Source organism: Phasianus colchicus, chromosome 12, assembly GCF_987193195.1.
Source record: "Phasianus colchicus chromosome 12, bPhaCol1.hap1.1, whole genome shotgun sequence".
In the NCBI taxonomy this organism is placed as follows: Eukaryota; Metazoa; Chordata; class Aves; order Galliformes; family Phasianidae; genus Phasianus; species Phasianus colchicus.
Window position 1 is genome coordinate 5,459,005 of NC_143447.1, and position 21,590 is coordinate 5,480,594.

General features: G+C 36.6%; 1 long non-coding RNA gene across 2 annotated transcripts in view; it reads left to right on the forward strand.

The window, feature by feature from the left end:
* Positions 1-21,590, forward strand: part of LOC116225568 (uncharacterized) — a 253,551-nt gene that overhangs the window by 27,592 nt on the left and 204,369 nt on the right. For both annotated transcript variants that reach the window (XR_016470294.1, XR_016470293.1), the window contains exon 2: positions 5,550-5,691. This is a non-coding gene — a long non-coding RNA (uncharacterized LOC116225568). The remainder of the gene's footprint in view (positions 1-5,549; positions 5,692-21,590) is intronic.

The window sequence follows — 21,590 nt, forward strand, 5'->3', positions numbered from 1 at the left end:
TAAGATTCTTGATCCATACAGAAAAGCCTTTTTCTATTAAAGAAAATGGAATTTCATTTGGGGCCTTTTATTTTTGAGAGTGTAAAAACAAGAGAAAATGTAATGGGGAACAAAACTGTAAACGAAGCAAGTTTATTAAATAACTGGTGAATCTGGGAAGAGTTAGCATGCATTTACTTATAATGATTCAATTTCAGACAATTTTAATACATCATCTTCTTTCCTTCAAATCGATAAGGAAATAAATGTAGTTTTTTTGGGAGTGATAATGGGACACTTGCAAGAAGATATCTTTGTTTTTCTTAACGTAAATCACCAAAGGCCCCAAGATGCAGCTAGAATGTATTTAAAGCTTACTACCCAGCACTGGCTTTCTGTAGTTGCTGAGTTTTTGTTTGAGAAATGGTCCAAACATGGATCATGAGCTGGAAGTGGCCTTTTAGTTGGTTTTCTGTTGAGTGGTCTTGAATGTATGAGCAAACAGTTGTGTAAGTGGGATCTTGAAGAGACTGTAGCAACTTTTGCAGAAATATTTATATTCTCTGTATCCTCAGTTTTGAAGTTAGAGACAAACCCTCCGCTGAGTTCTATAATTATTTATGAGACCAAGGTTTTAAATAATTTTTTTCCTATTGGATGAAGATAAATGAATGTGGATGTGGGAGGTGGGACTTGCTAAAATGTTAATAAGTTGTTTTGGCATTTTTATGTTCTATTTTGAGATTTCTGGAGCCAGGGGTACCTGCAAGATAAAATTCCTTGAAACAGTGTTTGAAGTTGTAGGGTGCCTTGTGCTTTTTACTGAGAAAATGTCTAGTATGTTTTATGAAGGACTTATGGGTTGGATTTTCACATGTTAGTCTGTTCATTAATCAGTGTACTTGTACATTATTCTTAGCAGACTAGCATTGTGTTAAATGGGCAAATTCCTTCCCCTGTTCCAGAATTTTAAGAATACTATTCTTGCATTATGAGCTGGGAATTCCAGCTTGTGTTTTCTGATCTCTGTGCATTATTTGCTGTGCTAAGATCCTATAGAAGCAGCTTCAAACCTAAGCGTTTTGCCCTGCTGCCTGGTTTTCTTTTCTGGCTTGAGGTGTTTGTCTTACCCTTGTTTATAAAACAAGGAACTGTGAATAAGGGACTAGTTATTTCAAAGCTTGATAAACCTTTGTAAAGCAACGTGCTGTTGCGAGTAATGGCCTCCATCCATTATTAGCCCAGTTGATTTTCATTTACACTTGGCTCTAACAATTAGCTTGAGCAGGTGTGAAGGTGATGGAGGGCCAGGGACGCACAGAGGTCAGCCACTGCTTGGTGTGATAAATTAACCATTATTATCTGCAGTGAAAGTGGCTCTTTACGCTTGTCAGCAGCAAACAAAGGGACAACATATCTCACATAAAGTGGTATCAGGACCACTACCGCAGACGTGATGTGTCTGTAATTTTATCTGGCAAATAAAGGCAAATCCTTTTGAAGTCACACCTGTGTGTTTTACTTCAAGGGTGTAAATCTATGCTATCTTAGAGGTGAGTGTGTATACATATATATATGTATGAATATTGAGTTCAATGCTGTAGTAGATTGCATTGTATATTAGCACATTCTAATCTGCACTGGAAATTAAGCAGAAAATTGTTAGTTTAGGGTTTGAAACATGGAATTTTTCAGCAGCCTGTATCAAGGAAATGATTTCAGACTACTGCATTTAAGTTCCTGTGTTTCTGTTTACTAAATATTTAAGAAACACCTATGATTTGTCTGCGTTACATTGGCATTCCTCTGACATCTACCTATGTTTATATTTATCTGTAGTCTTTCCTAAAAGGCATCCTGTTCTGAAGTGTGTGGGATTGGGAGAGGGTCATGTATGGTATGTATGACAATGGTGGGTTGCAGATGGAGCAGTGCTGCATGGCCTTGGACCACACGAATGTATCACTGCAACTCTACTGTTGTGAATTGTTTGGACAACTGAGTTGCAAATGGTTTTGTTTTTTTTTCATAATATACTATAAAGGATTAGCAGACTTCAACTCTGTGTGGTACCAAAAGTATAAAAATGGAGAATAAGGACCTTTTCTTTACTATAAAAGTAGTTAGTTTAGTGGATTTGGTTGCTTGAATTGCCTGTTCCTCTCCCCCCCTATGCAGTGAACACTGAATCTGTATTTTCATTCTTTCACTAGCAAAATAGCCCACTGATTTACAGCGTTTGAACAATGGAACTTCCCCACAGTCTGTTGTACAAATTGATAGGAAGAATACATGGGGATTTTTTGTTACTTTAAGTTGTAACCACGCAGTCTTTATAATGGATGTGATTTTCAAAGGAAATGGATACCGAGTTACAGTGTTGGCTGTGATTATCTGTGTTGGGAGCAAACATTCCCTCCTTCAGCAAGGAAGTCAAAAGAGTTCCATCATGGCGCTCCTCCTAGCTTTTTAATTGTTGCTGACAATATCTGCATTGTTAGATCAAGTACCAGCCCCATCAGCTCGATCGCAGTGGGCCATGTTGTTGTAATTAGAAGCACAACTTATTCTGCTGTTGAGCCTCTTTTGACTGTGGCTAGAGTGACGCTGGGTTTTCTTGAAGAGCCTTTATTTCCATATGTGCTTGCACAGCTCATTTGCAGAATATAGCTGTCACTGACTTGGAATTCAAGTACTTCACTGGCCTACCAGTCAAATGGCTGCTTGAGCTAATCATCATCTTTGGTGAAGAATTAGTAACAGATCTTACGGAGACTTGAAGAGAAACAAAATAGTACTGGTGTATGAGCAATGCACTTTGTCCACAGCCTTTCATTATTTTCTAGGGTAGGAACCTCTGAGGCAGCCCTTACAATTGGCTGCCTATCTGTGGCATGGACAGCTTTCCAATGACAGTGCTTTCTTTTATGTTATGATTTTAATACAAATGTGATAATTACTTCTCAGCCTTTTCTGGGTGAAGTTAGGAATAGCCCTCAAAGCTATGAGGTGTAACTTCCTCATAAGCCACACAGAAGTTGCACTGCTGAATGAGGGATAATACTCTCCTCTTTGGGATGACAAATGTTTTGTGTTTAGAGCTGCTGCTTATATTGATAGAAGCATAAATTAAAGTGGAAAAGAGAAAAAGATGGACATTGTTGTTGTTTTTTTAAAAAGCCATATGTTTATAATAGAAAGCAAAGTTCTTGCATCCAAGTGGCAGCAGTTCTGTGTTGCATAGTCTTGTTAGAATTATGTGTTTAATCGTTGGATTTGTCAAAAGGGAGGGTTGAACTCATGGGAATAAATATAATACACATGGGCTTAATTACTGTGAATGGGTAGGCGAAAACAAAGTATGCAAAACAGTACATTTACTCTTCACATATGTGTCTATATACATATATAATTAGAGTTGGGCAGAAAACAGTTTTTCCTGCCACCCACACTTAGCTTGTTTTTTATCAAAATAAATATTTTGTTAGAAAAGCATGCACTAGCTCTACCATATATAGGTATTGCTTGTCACTGATGAGAATTAAAAAAAAAAAAGCCTGTCTTTGAAGCTGAACTCAGAGCAAAGAAACCTACTTTTACTCATTAGAAAAACATAACAACCTAATTGGGAAGGGCATAGTTAGAAACACAAATATTTGCTGCATCTATAGAGTAGCAAAGAAAATGCACCTTAGACAAATATGTCTCTTCCACTTGGTAGCTCATAGTGTATCTCCAGTACAGACAGGTCAGTATAACTAAAAGGTACTTTTTAGTGATGTATCCCAGACTGAGTTGTAAATCAGTGACACAACAGACACTTTTGAGTTTCTAGTCCTGGGGAGGCTAGAAATGAGTTGTCCCATTTGTAATGCATTCCATAAAAGACACTTTTGGCATATTTGAGCAACTTGTGAAGTTAAAATAAAAATATGATTTATGTCTGAGCTATTAATGATCAAGGATGCACAAATTAAAGAAATTAAGAAATCTACTTTGCTGTTCCCTTAAAAATGGGAACAAACAGAATTGTGGTATAGTAGGAAGTTAGATTTGTTCATTCTGTTGAGATGTTCAGATAGGAAAAGGTCAATGAAAAACGATTAAAATATACTTGTGTCTCTTTGATGTGTATAAGGATTGTTTTTCCAGTTAACACATACAAGTTCAATGAATTAAAACAACCTGATAAGGCAGAAGATTTATTCTCTTCCCAATGTCTTTGCACAGGGAAGCATTAGTTTAGGAAGTTTATGATTTGGAGAAGATTTATAAGGTAGACTGGGCATGATGCCAAGTTTGGTCTGTTGTAGATTCATCACAAGCTGAGAATGTAGAGGATACTGGTTACTGGTACTCAGTGGTGTGCAAACATCGGGAAGTTCAGCTCAAGTATGGCTTCCTGTAGCATGAAGCCAATTCTAAATCTCTGGTTCTGACTCCCTAGTTGGATAATCTTGTGGTGTGTTTTTTGTTGTTCTGTTTCTTCCTATGACAGAGCAAAAATAAAAAATAATAATAATAAAAAAAGGATCAGATCAGGTAGGCTTGCTTGCTTCTTGGTTTGCTCTAATTTGTCATGCTAAAATGATTTTTACTTTGTTGGTTTTATTAAATCTGCAACTTCAGATGTTAGTCCAGTTAACGTGTCAGAACAAACATTTGCTTCTAACACCATTATCAACAAGATCTAGAATGTTTTTTCACTTGAAGAACAACGTCTGTACTTAAAGCTGCATGTGTGAAGCACGGAATCCTACATGTTAACACAGTGTACTTTCCTGGAGGAAGCAAACACATACTTGCATAGATCACATCTCACCTAATGTTCAGAATGTGAACTCAAATTTGAGAGCTTTCACCATATAATCTCATATTATCTCTAATCAACTGGAAGAATAGATTTTTGTTTTTTGAGTCAATAAGCTCCTCATATACCTTCTTGGAGTCAGTGAAACACAAAACATACATCTAAATATGGCATATATTTGAGTCTCATGTTGAATATACACAACAGTTACTCAAGCATCCCAGAATTTTGCTGAATGGTCCCCAGTATCGACTAATTGTTACTGTATGTGTTTTTTTTATAGCAGGACTAATGTAAGATGACAAAAGTTTGAACTATTTTCTCTGAAGTTTCTGTGGTGCAATGGAAGTGCTGAAAACTGCTGTATGCTACTGAGAAGTATTTATTCACTGTAAATGATAAATAAATGAGTACGCGCACACACCTCCCAAACCCACAATGAGCTGGTTATGTAACTGACACAGAAATGCACCATATGTTCCTTATTCAGTGCTAGAGAATTAAAGAGTAAAAATATGAATTCTATAGGTCAGTGTCCCCTTAAAGGTGGTATAAGTTCTGACCTAGAAAACATAGATGTTAAAGCATATTCGAGAAAATGAAATGCACAGGAACGTGATGGTGTTAATTAGTATAAAACCACCTGTTAAAGAAATGATAATGTGTTTAAAAGAATGATTTTTTTGAATTTATTAGATTTTATAATTCTCATGTGCTGAATTATTTTTAAAAGTTGTTTTTTTTCCCTTTCTTTTATTAGGGCAACTTCACTGCTTTATGTACAAGAACAATATCAGCTAGTGATTACTTGCATCTTTCAAGTGAAGCACATGCTGAAATTGCGTAGTGGATTGCACCATTGCACCGGAGTGGAGGAAGTTCCTTGGTTCCCTTTTCTTCAGGTATGCAGTTCAAGGACTTGTACTTAAAATTTCTCTCAATTTTTCTTAAAATGCAAACTGCTTTTAAATTGCTTCAATGGTTTATGCACTCTCTAATTACATACAGTTCATAATACATTTATATTTATATACTGTAAAGTGTTATATATGCTCTGCATATGTGTTGTGCATATGAACTGATGCTTTTAGACCAAATTTAGGTTGTGACACTGAGTCTCTGAAGGCTTATTTTTAAAGTGACTCTTCATTTTTCTCACTTAAGCAAAATTGTATTTCTGCAAAGTAATTGTATGAGTGAACGCTCCTGTTTAAGTGAACAGTTTATGGTTACTGTATTAAAGTGAATATTTCAACTTGGCTAACACAACCACTGAATAAACACATATTGATATTATAGAACAAAATAATATATCAGTGCATTGCTCATTTGTGCTCTGATAGTCACCCTGATACTATTAGTCATGCGGGGAGTGACAAACACAATTACACTCGAGTGCTAATAGAGTGGAAGGGCAAAACTGCCTGACCTCGGCATCCTGGGTCGATTTAAATGTTTGATGTCTCATTGAATTAGTATCACAGTGTGAAAGACAAAGCTCAAACTAATGGAAATGAGCCTGGACATGCAATACTGCTGATTGGGCTGACATAATTAGAATAATATTCTTCACACAGCTAATAACAAGCAGAAGAAATAAATAACCAAGAGATAACTTAATGACTGCATGCTAAAATGCTCCTTTGAATATGCTAAGGTTAGCATTTTCTGTTTACTTACAGAGCACAGGGAGAATTTTTTTTCCTGTGTAATCATCGGCTGTGGTGATCAGCTCCGTACTGGTCACTAAGGCTGTATGAAACTACGCAGGTTGACCTAAATTTTCCCCCTCAGTATCATTATTTAACCCTCAGAGCATTGTTACGAATATCTGCCTGTCTAGAAGACTCTCCCAGTCCCTTGCAAAAAGAGGAAAAAAAAGATGACGTGTGACAGATTTATAAATATATTGTCTTGCATCTTCTTATTGTAAAGTGCTAAATCATGAAGTGTAAGCATGTAGGGAATCTGAAGGTTGTTAATTTACGTGGGCATGAGGTGAGGTTTTCTTTATAATTTCATAGTAAATTAGGAATGCTTTTTAAAGTAGCGTATCTTAACAATTGATCTTTGGCAATATCTTTACCTACTCTTCCAGGTTAAGATGAGGTGATACCAATACAGACTTAGGAAAGATGTAGTTTAGACAGAAGCTTGCAGAAACCACCTGGACATTACTCATCAGTTCCAGCTAGATCTCATATTTATGCCCCATAATGATGTACACACTAGAAATCCAATCTAACAAACCACATTAGATCAACTTCAAATCTTTGCGATCCATACGATGAGTCAGCTGTTCAACCAAAAGAATGGACTTTCCAGATTTTGTAGATGGACATTTTATACTTAAGCAGAATCTGCTGAAATCAAAGACAAAGCCATTTGCTGCCTGGATACCAGGGAGCATGAACCTGAAACCCGGGCAAAAGAAAAATCATTCTATGGTTTCATTTGATGAAAAAAAACCTTTTTATTTTCGTTTCTGCTTATTAAAGTTCACAACTTCTATTTCAAGATTTTCCTTCTTATATGAATAATTCCTTGGACTAAAAATAAGAAAGCAGCGACTTCCTGGAGAGGATGAAGATTTATTTTCAACAAAAATGAGTGAAGTGGTGTCAGAGAAAAAATAAATAAATAAAAAATCTGCTTTTAACTTTAAGCTTCATATAGTAAGTGTCTTAAAATTTACTAAGAGGTGTCTTTTGGGCCAAGTCTACAAGAGAGCAGATCCTCATCAGGCTTCTTTCAAATCAGGAAGTTTTTTAGTGCCTTTGAAAACTAGTCCAGGAAAATTCCAATGTTCTCGAAGCAAGACCTGGAAGTGAGCTTTGCTGTACTTCTGGAACAACGACCTCATTCATGAGAGGATTTCATTGCAGCAAAAAAATGCTAATATGATCTTATTCACTTACATTCTGCATGTTAGTGATAACTAAATCTTTCTGGTCTTAGAACACGTAAAACAATGTAGGTGTTTTTTTATGCCCTGTTAGCCCATACATTTATATAATGACAAGCCTTCTATCATGAATGTACTGAAGTGGAAACCATGTTCTTAAATGAATAAGATGTTGCATGTTGCAAACTTGCTGGTAGAGGATTCCCAACAGAGCATTTTAGCTTTGACCAGTGCAAGACAGTGAAATCTGTTACATTCATAAACTGACCTGCATCTGTTACTTCTTTTCAAATAATAATAAAAAGAAGGCCAAGCATTTTCAGCAAATTACATTATTTCACTTCATTAAGGGTTCATGTTTTATGGAGTCTATTACCCATTCAGACTGAGTTAGCATTGCTGAGCCAGCAGATATCACAATATCAGGAGCTGGTACAGAGGTGGATATGTCTTAGACTCTCAGCACAATTGCCCTCAGTACTGTGGAGTCTTTTGAAATGTGGGTTTAGGAAAGGGCTTGGTGTTCATGTTGTAATCCACTGGATTAGCAGATTATGCCACAGTTGGCATGCAGGTAGTATGAAATGTTTCTGATTTTGTGACCCAAGACACTTCTCAGAAGAAGTGTCCTAAGTGGTCCCCTCCTCATCCCAAGATACCCTGCCTTCTGAGTATCGGATAGTTTACTTTTGTCTGCTCTTCATACCCTGTAGAAATGCCATGTAAACGATGCTTGTCTGCTCTGGGCTATTTCTGAATCCTTATGGTAGAATTTCTGTCTCCATTTAGTAACAAATCTATTTCCACTCCATAACGTGGAGAAGACAGAAACAAAAAATATAATAAGCTGATATAATAATAATAAATATAATGAATATGATAATAAACATAATGATTTATATTCTCTGTGATAATGCAGATATATTGTAGGTATGGCAGTAAGTGGGGTGAGTGTCCTTTTGCCTAGATCCTCCCCTTTTGCCTGGAATCTTAAACCAACAGAATTAACTGTGAGAATTTAAAGATGAGGGATTATTTTCTCTGTCATAAGTTCATTTGAATTTATGCTGCTGAGCTATACAACTGTCTATTTGATCCCTTTAGATGACCTCCCAGAGTTTCTATTCAAAATGAGTTCTCTAAAAACAGAATTAGAGATACCAGTGGCTACTAAAGCCAAAAGATGAATATACAAGCAAATAAAAAAAGCTCTCATTCTTGCAGAGGACTTTCTTAGAGCAAATTCTTCGACTTTTTCTCAGCCTAGGTACTAATGTTTGGTAATTTCACCAGCCATTTTGACATTGGCCCCTGAGTCCTGAAGTATTTATTGTGATAGAGCTGATAGAGCTAATAGTGTTAACAGTAGCCTTAGCAGTTGTGACAGCTGAGCCTAACAGTACAGAAATCCTCCCTACAATAATAAAAAACTAGAGCACTTTCAAAGCTTAACAGAGTAAGTGTCTTGGAGCAGTTTCTCAGTGTTGGTCAACCAATGGGGAAATGCACTTTTTCATTCATACTGATTTATGCTTTTCCTGTGTTTGTGATATTGACAGTGATTGATTTTGATGGTAGAAATACTTTCCCAGTACATGTAGATGGTTCTGTTAGTATGCATAAAACTCTTAGTAAGTAAAGGAGAGTTTATGCAAAGGCTGTTGTCCCTTATTTAGCTTTAGTTACCGAATGCATATCTCTTGGTATTACTGCTCAGCATAACTTGCACATCATTTGACTTATTAGAGCTGGCTAATTTTTTAAAAATTATATTTCGATTTTCAGTAGAACTGGAGAAGAACTGGCTCAGATTTTCTACATCTCCTTATGGTAGTTATGGTGAAGTCCAACCTCTGAAATTGTGGTTATTATTTGTCTTCATCTAAGTGATACAGAGAAAGTTAAAAGCCTTTTTTCTTTTAAAAGGCTTCAAGCAATGACAAGTTCAGCATTATGAAGGTATCGTGCTAATCACTAAAAGGCAGAATATTATCATGGTCAGGCTGAACACTGGGTTTCAGCAGTATCCATCAAATTGCAACAGTGGATCACAATTCTTCTGCATGTCCTTTTACAGTTCATGCCTTTTAGCATTTCAGTCCCTGAACTATGTTTAGGTACATTCCCAAGCAGCTTTCCATACACACTTTCTGAATATTTTCCATATTCTGTATTTCCTTCATTCTCTGGTTGCACAAGAAAATCTTTATTCTTTCATTTAGTTTTATCCCAAGAATATTGGAATACATTGGAATATCAGGATAATATTTTTCAATCTTGTGTCAGCCCTATTTTTATCATGTCCTTTTTTGCACTAGATAATCTCTGTGGTCCCTTTCAGCCTGTGCTTTTCTATAATTTCTATGATGTCTATGAATATGAATGTGAAGAGTAACTATGTGAGTAGCTAAACCTTTCTTTAGAAAGACTTCCACTGTTCTAACAAGTTACATTTAATTAGTTAAAAGAAAAACTGCTCTTTGGCACCCACTAGCTGGTCATTAGCCAGTGACACCCAGGGTCATTTTCATGGTGGAAAAAAACTTTGAAAAAAAAAACCATGTATTTATTTTTGTTCTCAGCCTCAGCTGCTCAGAATTCTTTGTGCTCTAATTTTCTATTCTATTTCATAGCATTCTTTTCTTGTGATCTTGAAGGATCCAAATCAACACCTTTCAGGTTAACTGAAATCTTTTGATTAAAATAAAAGGTTTTGAATTTGAACCACAGTGTTCTTCTTTTTGGTGTTCGTAGACAAACTAAAGCTTTGAATGAACTAGGAGATCTTTTTCCAATTTTTTTCCTTTTTTCCTTTCTATTTCTTCCCCTTTCAGTGGCTGCAGTCCTAGTGATATCTTGTGACAGCTAGTTACGTAGGCTAGTACTGTTTATTTTTAAAGCAACAGGTCTAACAAAAGAAGTGTTTCACAGTACTATGTATCCATTTTAAACAGCATATACTAATATTGACAGGACAGGTATCACTGGTATTGATTACTAATAACACAAAAGCTGGCATTTGAGATGTACTGGATATGTTCTGCAAAGCATTGTCTGCCTTTCTAGACAGAGCTGTAGCTAGTTTTGCACCTCATTCAGACAATACAAAAACTTAAATAGCAATTTGAAACGAAGCCCTTTGTGTTGTTGAACATACCTTTCAATAGGAAGGAGTGCACTTAAAGTGATACTCTAGTTTTGGTTGAACAAAAACAGCCTTCAGCAATCAGGGCTAATAAGAATGAAGAGTATCTGCAGATTAAAAAAAAAAAAAGATATTTTTGGTACTGAGCAAATGTAGAAACATCGTGTGTAGCTGTAGACTTGATTTATTTTCAAACCTTTTATCAATCAGATAATTTTTACAAAGATGTACTTAAAATGCTGTTTCATGCAAAGTTCACTTTCTTCTCCTTGTTTAAAAAGAACTACATCTTTAATTTGCCAGGCTGTGTATTAATTTTGCTGAGAGCACCGTTTATTTCCCTTTCCTTCTACTTTAATAAAGTCAGTTGTTGACAACTCTCAGGCGTGTCAAACTCTCACCACTAATAATTGCTTAAGGTTCCCTAACTTCTATAAATGTTGGTTCCAGCTAAAAACCCCATGCTGTAGCCCTGTTTAAGGGAAGGGGAAAAAAAAAAAAGAGGGAAAAAAGAGGTGGGGAAAAAAAGAAAAAAAAATGAGAACTTCTTCTGATGAATTTTTGATTTTCCTTCTTAACAAAGAAATGTCTGTGATTCAAAGAAATAGCTTAAAGTGATATTATAAAATAGAATATGGAGTGCACTGTTCTGAATGACTCTTTGCTTTTAATGTGAGACTGAAAAATTGTCAGTGCCTTTTTTGATTAGATGAGGTTTTTTTGTTCTTGATCTAAGAATTGAGGAGAAAAACATGCTACTTGCATTTGAATATGGTATGAGCTAGATGTAATGTGTTGAAGATAAAGCAATACCAGTACTGCCTCAAGGCGGCACCTGTATCTGTGGGTCAATGCCATTTCTCTTTAGATCGCTGCTGAGCCCCTCTCTTGGCTGCTGCTTTATTAGGCCTAATTAGGCAGACTGTCACTTTTATTGGTGATGGAAAAGGAAGATAAGTAGATTACTTGTGTCATCTATCTCTATCCGGACGTGTCTAAAAAGTCTAAAGTGATTGCTGTGGGCCACAGATATATTTCACAAGAGGGAGAAAAAGAAAAAAAAAAACTCAGAAATGTATTAAACCTCTAGAAATGACTTACCTTTGGCACTACTGTGTGTAATTTCAAATCCACAGAGAAAAGAGTTACAGTACATACATAAAGTCCTTTTGTTCAGAGGAAGAAGGTTATATGTAATGGTTTTTGTGATATGAAAACAAAAAAGTGCTTTCTACTTATAAATTTTAAGTGGTTTTATATATATATAAAAGTTAATCCTGGTTATAATTGGAGCACAGTGTTTGTGGATGATGAAGAAAAGTGAACTATTTTTGTTGACAGGCTAGTTGATGTGTTCCTCTGGTAGGCTTCCTGTTTGGATCATAGCTCAGGGCATCTCCAGTTCATGTAGCATGTATATGTTCTTAAAGATTGTTTATAGGAATAATTATTTCCTAAATAAAAGAACAGATATCTTAAGTTGGATAAATGAATTATTGACTAATTTATCAAGAACCAGCCAGCACTTGCAGTTCTTTAATTTCTGAGACATCATCTGCCTCAGAAGATTACGCTCCCCTGTTTGTTCAAAGAAAGATTATTAGGTGTAGCATCATGGTAGGAAAATGGAACTACCTCTGTATGATCTCTCTTAGGACACATAATACGGTCTTGATTTAAGGGTGTTGGCAGAATCAGATACTAATCCTTAGGAAACTTTAAGATCAAGAATAAAACAAGTAGATTTTATATTTTTAGAAATTCTTAAAGCTCCCAGATCACAATCACACAGACGATAAAATGCTTTTAGAAATTTAAATTCTTTCTTTTAGATATGTGTTCTTATTTCATCTGTTGGTGTGTGCAGCCATGTGGGATGCAAATATTGATCTTTCGAAATCCGATTGCAATCACCATGCAAGATAGCAGGGTGTCAGCATAGGCACTTAAAATGTATATTCCAAAGATGTCTGGGTGATGGTTCTTAAAATCTAATGAGCAAGAGCCTTTGACTGCTATCTAGAAGAATAAAGTTACGGATATAAGTAAAAACTACTTGTAGACTTAAAATTAAATTCTGTCATATCACAAGAGTAAGCTTTTCCTGCTGTTTGTTTGTTTGTTTCACTTTTTACTAGAGGTACATTAAGAGGCATTAGTGCTACTATTCTGTGATAACAACTTTTTGCTTCTAGGGCCCTCTGCAGTACTCCTTACTCCAGAAAATTCCTATATTGCTTGAGCTGTATAATTTCAGAAGACTTCTTATTGTGTGTAATGAATGCTGTGTAAGGTCCTTAAATGATAGATTCAGACTGCTGGAAGAATGGCATTTTTATTCAAGATTCTGCTTTCCACAGGCAGTGAGCCAGTCTGTTTGCTTGGAAGCTTCAAAACTTCTCATTCATTATTCAATCCAGGCTGTTTAGGGTTTATTTTCTTTGCCTTTAAGACCCTTCTTCACAGATGCTGCCTAATTGTATCCATACATATTGAGATAGCTGTATGTACAGTCTCGTGGAAATCCACCATTAGGATAGACAATTTAATAGCTAGCTGTTGTACCAGCCTTTTTGTGTAAGTTGGCTTTTTCTTTATTAGATGTATTGTACTAGAAAAATTGAAATATGAAACAGGGAGGCAATTATTGCCAGAAATGCTTAGATGAGTTTGTCTCAGAGATCACTATTAAGCTGAAGAAATTTGGGAAGTTGGTACTGGTACAACATTCAGGTTTTCAATATTAGTTTTAAGATTTTTGTTGTTGTTTACTACTCTAAGCTGTAACTTTCACTCTATACACAATCTTGGATTACTTAATTACGCTCTCTGCTTAGACTGGTAGTCTTTTAAGATCAAGAGTGGAAGTGCCAAGGTCTCTTATTTACAAAGAAAATGTTTTGATGTCTGGCCAGTTTTTGTCTTCTAAAACTGAAAGTTTGAATCTACTCCATAATACACCACAGTCAACCTTAATGTATAAGAAAAGTGTGTGTAGTTGTCTATACAGTAGAATTCCCTTTTGGCAAGTGAGTGCTACCCATTGGCCAGAACTTGAGAGCAGCCGTGCAGGAGGTGATCTTGTCAGCATCTCAGTGTAATTTTTGAGGACCCCAGTGAACTCTCTGAGTAACAAAACATCTTTATAACAGTGCTGTGTTCTGGCTCTAGTTAATTTAATTGGAATGAGTAGCTGTTTTTATCTGCATTCTCCACGGTCAAACTGTAGTAAACACTGGAGCAGTCACTTTGCAGTGGGCTACGCAAAGCAACAGCATATGTCTATGCTGTTTGAATACTGCTCAACACTCAGAGACATGACACTCCTTAACTGAATTTTAGCTTGTGGTCTAAGACTTATTTCTGACTGTGACACATCTGGTTTCAGAGCTCTGTGTTAGTCATAAGGTGGGACTGCTCATGCCTATGAACTAATAAGCAGACTTACACAAGCAGCAGAGTAGAGTTACTGAATGTAGAAGTGCATCATGCATGAATAACCATCCCTCAGCCTACCAAACTTGGCTGATAGTTAGAAGGCCACAGGCGGGCAGAACTGAGACCTGAATTTGGCAAGCATTATAGTTATTTTTTCTTGTCACTGCATCTCCTAACAGAAAAGGACATAGGTCTGCTTTACCTTGATAGATGTTTGGCCCCATGTTTCCCTGAGTAAACTACAGTGCCATTTTGTGCTTTCACTATTAGAATATCCAATTCCATGAATTCCTGGCAGCATCTGAAGCATTCTGGCTTTTGGCTCATCCAACTCAAACTACTCTGTAAAACAAGAAGGTAGATTGCTCACTGGAAAAGTATAGAAACAGTGTTCTTGCATATGGGAAAAGGCAGTGTTGATGATTTATGGGCTGGTTCATGATAGGAAGAAATAACAAGACTTTTTTTCTTCTTCTTTTTTTTTTTTTTTACTCTTTTCCTTCTCTTTCTTCTTCTTCTTCCTTCCCCAGAAGCAGGCAGATCGTCTGTGTGTCCATTCTCATGCTATGAGAGTTCACAGGTTATTTTGCCTGTGAATAATTCAAGTTGTTAAATATCTAATTCACTTGATCAGAGGATGAAGAGCAAAGATGGCATCTTGCTTTCAGAACCAGGTTGAAAAGCTCCAGAGATTAAATAGTGCTTATTAGAGCAGGAAAGTTTTCAGAATATATCGTTTTAGTCAGATTTTTGTGGTAAATACAGACATGTAAAACATTTTCATGAGAAAAATGTAACTTTATTGAGGATATTTAAGTTTGGGATTTTTTCAGCCAGTGCTCTTTCTTTGTATTGCACAATGCTTGCTTGTTTCATGGATATGTAAGAGTAGAAGCCTTTTGAAAAAATTATGTTTCCAGCTTGCTTTCTCACCATTCAGAGTTTGCATATTTGATATGAATCCAGGAAAGAACCTGCATATATCAAGCAGTAAGAGAATAAATCAGGTGTGTCCTGGAGAAACTTTTTTTCGTTTTTTCTTTCTGCATTCTTGAAGATAATGCATGTGGGGTTTTGCATTCCATATGAGTTGGCTTTTTTTAAGCAAGACTGACAGTGTAATTATTGTTTTAAATGGAGCTCAGGCACCTATAGCTCAAAAGCACTGGACCAGATAGCTGGATCCAGCTTACATTCAAGGGATATTCAAGATTCAAAGAGGTTCTTGATTTCAAAAGACAGCTTGCTCTTCTCTAGTCATGTTTATTCCTTCTCTTCAGGCATCAAATCAATTAGTCACCAAGAAGTACAGTCTAAAAACCTAGACTTAATTCCAGGAAATTCTTACAGGACTAGCTAGGATCAGTTTTCCAGACTCTCAAAAATTTTCAGTGAAAAGCATCATGTTTATCATTTTACTCTATATCTTATAAAGCCAAAGCCAAACTGTCTGCCATCTACACTGGGCTCTAACATCCATATTTATTCCTGATGACTTCATTTTTGTCTTCTGATATTAATGTACATTTTTTATTTCAAACTTAGGACAGCTGTGTTGGCAATGCAGGAATATTCTTGAGCAGTCAGGTGACAAAGCTGATTTTAATGAATCACTGCAGCTCCATACCAGTTCTGCTAATGTGGCCTTTGCACACCTGTGTTGAGTGAGGAGCACTAGTTAGGAGTTTCTAGTATTCTGCCTAACACTTCCTTACACAGCATTTCTAAGTGTATTCTACCTTGCACGGCCATCTACTCTGCCAGATTCTGCACAGAATCCAAAGCATACATGGACCCCTAGTGTGGCAACATGAAAAGCGGTGTCTAGCCCTTACTGCATTAGTGTTTTTCCTTATTTCTATCTGATCTCATTAGCATTAGTTTTTGCTTTTAGAATATAAAAAGCCAATACTAAAGTGCAGAAATACTGTTGTTCTGTATTAATGACTTCTATATCCAATTAGTGAAGATCATTATTGCAATATGTTATGACTTTGATTGTACACAAGAGGCAATAAACAAGATTCCCCAGAAGCAGCTTTATAGTTTCTCTATAGCATTTTTTAACAGCAGCAAGTCCTTTGGTCTGTCATTTTGCCATACAGCAAACTGACTTGAATGGCGCTAGGAAAAAGCTTCTGTCACAGGGTGAAGATTTTATCTGAGTGAGAATAGGGGACAGGAAGTAGCAGCTTTCCATGTCACATATCTAACTTTCTTGTAGGATGAGAGTGGTTGTATGGCTGAAATAATTCACATTTCATTGCAGGTGATGGAACTTGTTTGTTAAGCACATTTTAAAGAGATGTTCTGTATTTTAATGGCCATTTAGTAGCTGGCTATCAACAGTCTGAGCTCCCTGCCTGGGGACAGCATGCAAGGTTTATTAAATATTAAGAAGATGTTCATTACTTTGTGGAACTATGACAACAGAACATCTGCATATTTAGAAAGCGGTAAGTTAACATTCTTTAGACTAGCTGCTTCAGTTAGGAGAAAGGACTAATGTTTGTCTGGCTAAGGATGCATAAAAATATTGTCTTTGAAGTTGACTCTTTGCTTTTGGTACTGATGAATGTTGAAATTTACCTACGCTGCTTATTTTAGAACACAAAACACAGTCTCCTTCTAGAGAAGACTAAAATCAGGTAGACTGTTTCTGTCATTTCTTTAAAAATATCAATAACTTTAAAAAATGTATCTATTCTGTAGAGGATTATCTACTGCCAGTAATTTGGAAAGCTAATATTTATTTCTGTGTGTGAAAGTATGGTTGTATTAAAATTTCATTGCAAATCTTAATGAAAGGGTTCGCTCTTTCAAGGTAGACTGTACCTTTCTGACAAAAAAACAGCAGAATTCTTGGAAAAGCTTCCTTCGCTTCAACCGGAGTTTGAGGCAAAGTAATAGCTCTCAGTATATTGGCCATTTACATTAGAGTGGCTCTTCAACACTGACGCCAATTACTTACTGTGAGATTTTGTACTTTTGCTTACATGGAGTGATTGGAAAAAAAAAAAAAAAATCTAAAGCTCTTTTGTCCTCATCTTGCCAGTCATGCTGAGTGAGCAGAGTTGTTTCCACGTAGAGCAGCTTGCGTTAGAAATCCCTCAGTGATTACCACGGGGCAGAAGATCTTTTTAAGTGGATCCCTTGTGAAGTATAAAAGGACAGGCAGCAGATTTATTTAGCATCAGGCATGATTTTATCTTGAATGTACGGAGTTCTGAGGATCCCAAATGTATTACTACTCAGTGATACGCTGCTAATGTTTTTTAAAGAGTCCAGGGGAAAAAGAAGAAAAAAGGAAGAAGAAACCCTCCCAGGCTCCTGTGGACTGTAAAGGTGTTTTTCCAGGCTTTAGAATATGGAACTAGCAGAGCTATTCATATGTTTTTCCCATTTCAGCACTAAGAATACTGACAAAGAATAATAGCTGGCTATAAACTTCTAACAACAGTTATGTCTGCAAATTCTTCTTCATGGGTACCAGGTGAAATACTAGGCCAGAGACTGTACAGAGTGCGAGAACAGAAGATAAAATGGATTGAGGTAGCACTACCTCTTTTTTTTGTTTGGTATGCCGAGGCAGATCCTGAGGTTGTCTTGCTTGGTTGGGCGTAGGATGGAGCCTGGAGTGGACACTGATTAAGTTAGTAGACTAGAGCAGAGTGTTATGTGGAGAATAAAGACATTTTAGGTGGCTGTGGGGATATTTTGCCACAGATGACAGTACAGGCTGAAGAATGTTTTGTGAAACAATGAATAGTATAATCTAGAGTACCTGTGTTCTTGAATTGCTAGAAAGCACAAAGTATGATTTCATCTACTCTGTAAAGATGTTCTAAAATGTCACCATGAGTACCCAAGGTTGTGTTCTTTCCATTATATGATGCAGGACAACAAGACCATCTTAAAATTAAAATAAATGCCCTTTAGCATCTGGACGTAAAGGCCATTTCTGTTCAGTTCTCTGTTGCCACTAATGCTACTTAATATTGTTAAATGAGAATAATGTTATTGGCTTCATCATATGCTGTTATGTTTGTTTAAGCACTCTTCTTGTTTCCACTGACAGTACTTTTTATTTTTCAAAACTTGTCTACTTTTTCTTTCTTAAGTCCCTTATTCCTCCTGTATGCACATCTTTTCTTTATTTCTCTTCTGATCTCTCTTTAGCCTTCCCTGTTCTGTTTATCCCAACCCTCATCTCCTTTGTTTTCACCACCAGGCATCCCTTTTCTTCCTTGTATTTTTGTTGATCTGTCTTCCCTGTTTAATATTCTTGACTTTTCCATACCCTTGCTTGTGTGCTTGTAGTTGAGGGCTGCAAACACTGCTACGGTATATCCTACATTATCTGTTCTCCTATCCACTGCTTGGATCTGACCCAGTTTATGGCAGCATAGTGAAGGTTATAGATGAGATTGGCATGGCTGTAAAATTTTGTGACACAGTACATAAATTGTTATATTTTTTAGCACTACTTTGTAAAAATCATAAATAAACAGGTAGAAAGCAAGGTGTGAATCTTCCCTTTTTTATTTTAAAGAAAGTTGCAAGAGAGAGAATTCTTAGGGATGTTAGCAGTTGTTGGCAGATTCTCGCCCTTTTTGAATTGCTCTATGTCTTTTGTTCTTTTGTTTATTCCTTTCCTCCTCCATTCCCAACAAACTCCTGCCTTTACTGTTTAAGGAAAAAATGGAATTAAACACTTGTAAATCTTATCAATTGCATTTAAAATCCATTTTGACATAAACTTGAGCAAACCCACTGGGGAGGAAAAGAAAAATCTTCTATGTAACTCGTTCAGTGAAGTTTGTTCCTCTTGATGAGAAGAGGAACTTTCTGCTGGTCCTGAAGAAGCCTGATTTTGAATTGAAGTGCAGTCTTTCCAAGAGATTACAGCTCAGTTTATTGATGACATTCAATTATGACTTGTGATTATTTGCATTGTGGCAGAGCCTGGAATACTTGGTTTGATTGATGAAGAGTAACTAAATTGGACACAAACTGACAAATCCCATATGAGAGTCTTTACTTGAAGAGACCACCATCTCTAGTTCACTTTCAGTAAATGGCCACAGCAGTGCTGGTTGCTATTTCTCCTTTTGGTGCAAATCCATTTCATGTGAAGTTATAACTCACGGGCTGCAAGCTAGTGTTAGCAGGTATCAGAGTTGTATCTTATTGCTGTAATTTGAGCATGGCTCATTTCAGTGCTTTGATCTGGGATCATGCTGCTGTTTCATTAATATTTCTGTTCTTATTGTTCACTTGAACTGGGGAAGATGTACTCATGTATCTTGCTCTGCAATGGGTGTAAGGATGTCTTCTTCCACTGCACCTATTTTCTCTGCAATCTTTCTGTTCTCCTGTTTGTCATATCTTCTATCTGCTTGCTTTCCCTTCAGACAGGTCTCTTCATTCCCTCTGCTAGTAACTTGAACTGTTCTTGGCTGATACAGCCCTTGTTCTTTGTCTCTTTCTTCTGTTCTCTGAAGGATTAGAACTTTCAGTGCCTTCACTTAATCAGGAAAATGAGAGGCACAAGTCCAGAGTATTGGACTTGCAGTGAAGTGCAAAGACTTGCAGTGAAAAGAGCAAGAGTGTGTGAGCTCACCATTGTCTTGCTAACTTGAGCACACATGAATTCAAATGTGTACTGGCCCTGCCAACAGATTTCTGTGGTTTGTTAATGGAAAAACTTTTCTAAGAGCTATTCCAGGGGGATTTGGGGCAATTCTGAGTTCTCATTATTTGACACTTCCACCAACAGGTTACAAACCTTGTAAGTTAGGAAAGGAAGGAAGTCTACTCAGACAGAAGAAACAAGGGAAAGCTATTTAATTTCTTTCATTTGCTGCATGTAATGAAAAAACTAGTGTGTGTGTGTGTGTGTGTGTGTTGTAAGGGAATGAAATAGAAAAGAGGGAGCAAAACCTCTGTGGGGAGCTAGATTTCTCACAAAATGCTTGAAGATAAACAGGGTGGGGGAGAAAAAAACTAGAAACTTTTCAAAAAGGAAGACCTACACTGGTGCAAACTGAGGCAAATTTCTGCTTTTTCAAGTCTCCTTGAACTCAGATTTTTCTCATCTATGTGTGAACTAAAGTTTAGAGAATTTTCTTTTTTCTGATTCTGCTTTCTACTAAGTTTGCCAGTCTCCAACTTCTCTGTGCCTTTATAGTGTTCTTCTCTAGTGGGAACCATCCCTTGAGTTCTTCCCCACAAACAGTTCTTTGGTTGATAAAGGAAGCATTTTTATTTTGTTTTTGTTGCTGCCGTCCAAGACTGACATATGAGTTTAGTCTCAGGCTCTTCCTTCAATTATTAATGAAAAATATTGTATTACCTGAGGCTAACCCAACGTTGCATTCCGTTTCCAAGCCTTTGGCAACCAGCAATCTCATTGCTGTCTAATGCAGAGAAGAAAATGTTTTTCTTGTTCGTTTTTTCCTCCTCTCCTTCTTCCCCTCCCTTCCTTAAGAAATACTTTTGTGTGTGGATTGCATGATGACTCCGATGAGTTCACTAATAAAGCATTGTTATAATTAAAAGTGAACGTGCCATGCAGTCCTGTTGTCACTCGGTTAGGATTTAAAGTATCGGTTCCTGAACATTGCAGAGATTTAGGCATGGGTTAATTAAACATTTACATACATGTGTAGAACAATATATTGTATGGCGCAATAATATGCACTTTAATCAGAATCTGTGGGTGTTGTGTGTTTGCTTGTTCCATGTTAATTGGTATCATGCTGGCTCCTTGCTTAGGTCTTTGGCTGGATGGAACAGAATAGACATGGTGTTTTAAATATTTTAATTAGGACCAGCAGTTCCCGGCTCACTCATTTCTCATTGGATTGTTTTTCATGCATGAATAAATTAGCTAGCATGGAAGTACTTTGCAGAAAGTAGTTGCCCTCTAGCCATAAAATGAGTCCTGTTCATTAATACTTTAATGAAATTAGCTGTGAGCAAAATATCATTCCTTTTAACTGTGTTCTAATTTCTTAATTTTAATTAGGCACATAATTGTAGTGTGCTGAAATTATCTTAATGTACAGCAAGAAAAGTTCTGTCACTGTGGGCCTGTGGCTGGAACTTGAGCAGACTTGCACCATATATTCCAGCTTGCAGTTTTTCTCTTCAACTTTTCCTAGCTCTAATCAAAATCTTTCTCTCCTTTCACAGTGTCAGAAACTGATCAGAGCTTTAACTACTTTGAAAATCAAAAGTCATTGATGCTAAATTTTGTTGTTGGTAACATCTGTTAGATGACCCTAATTTTTGGGTGCAATATAACCAAG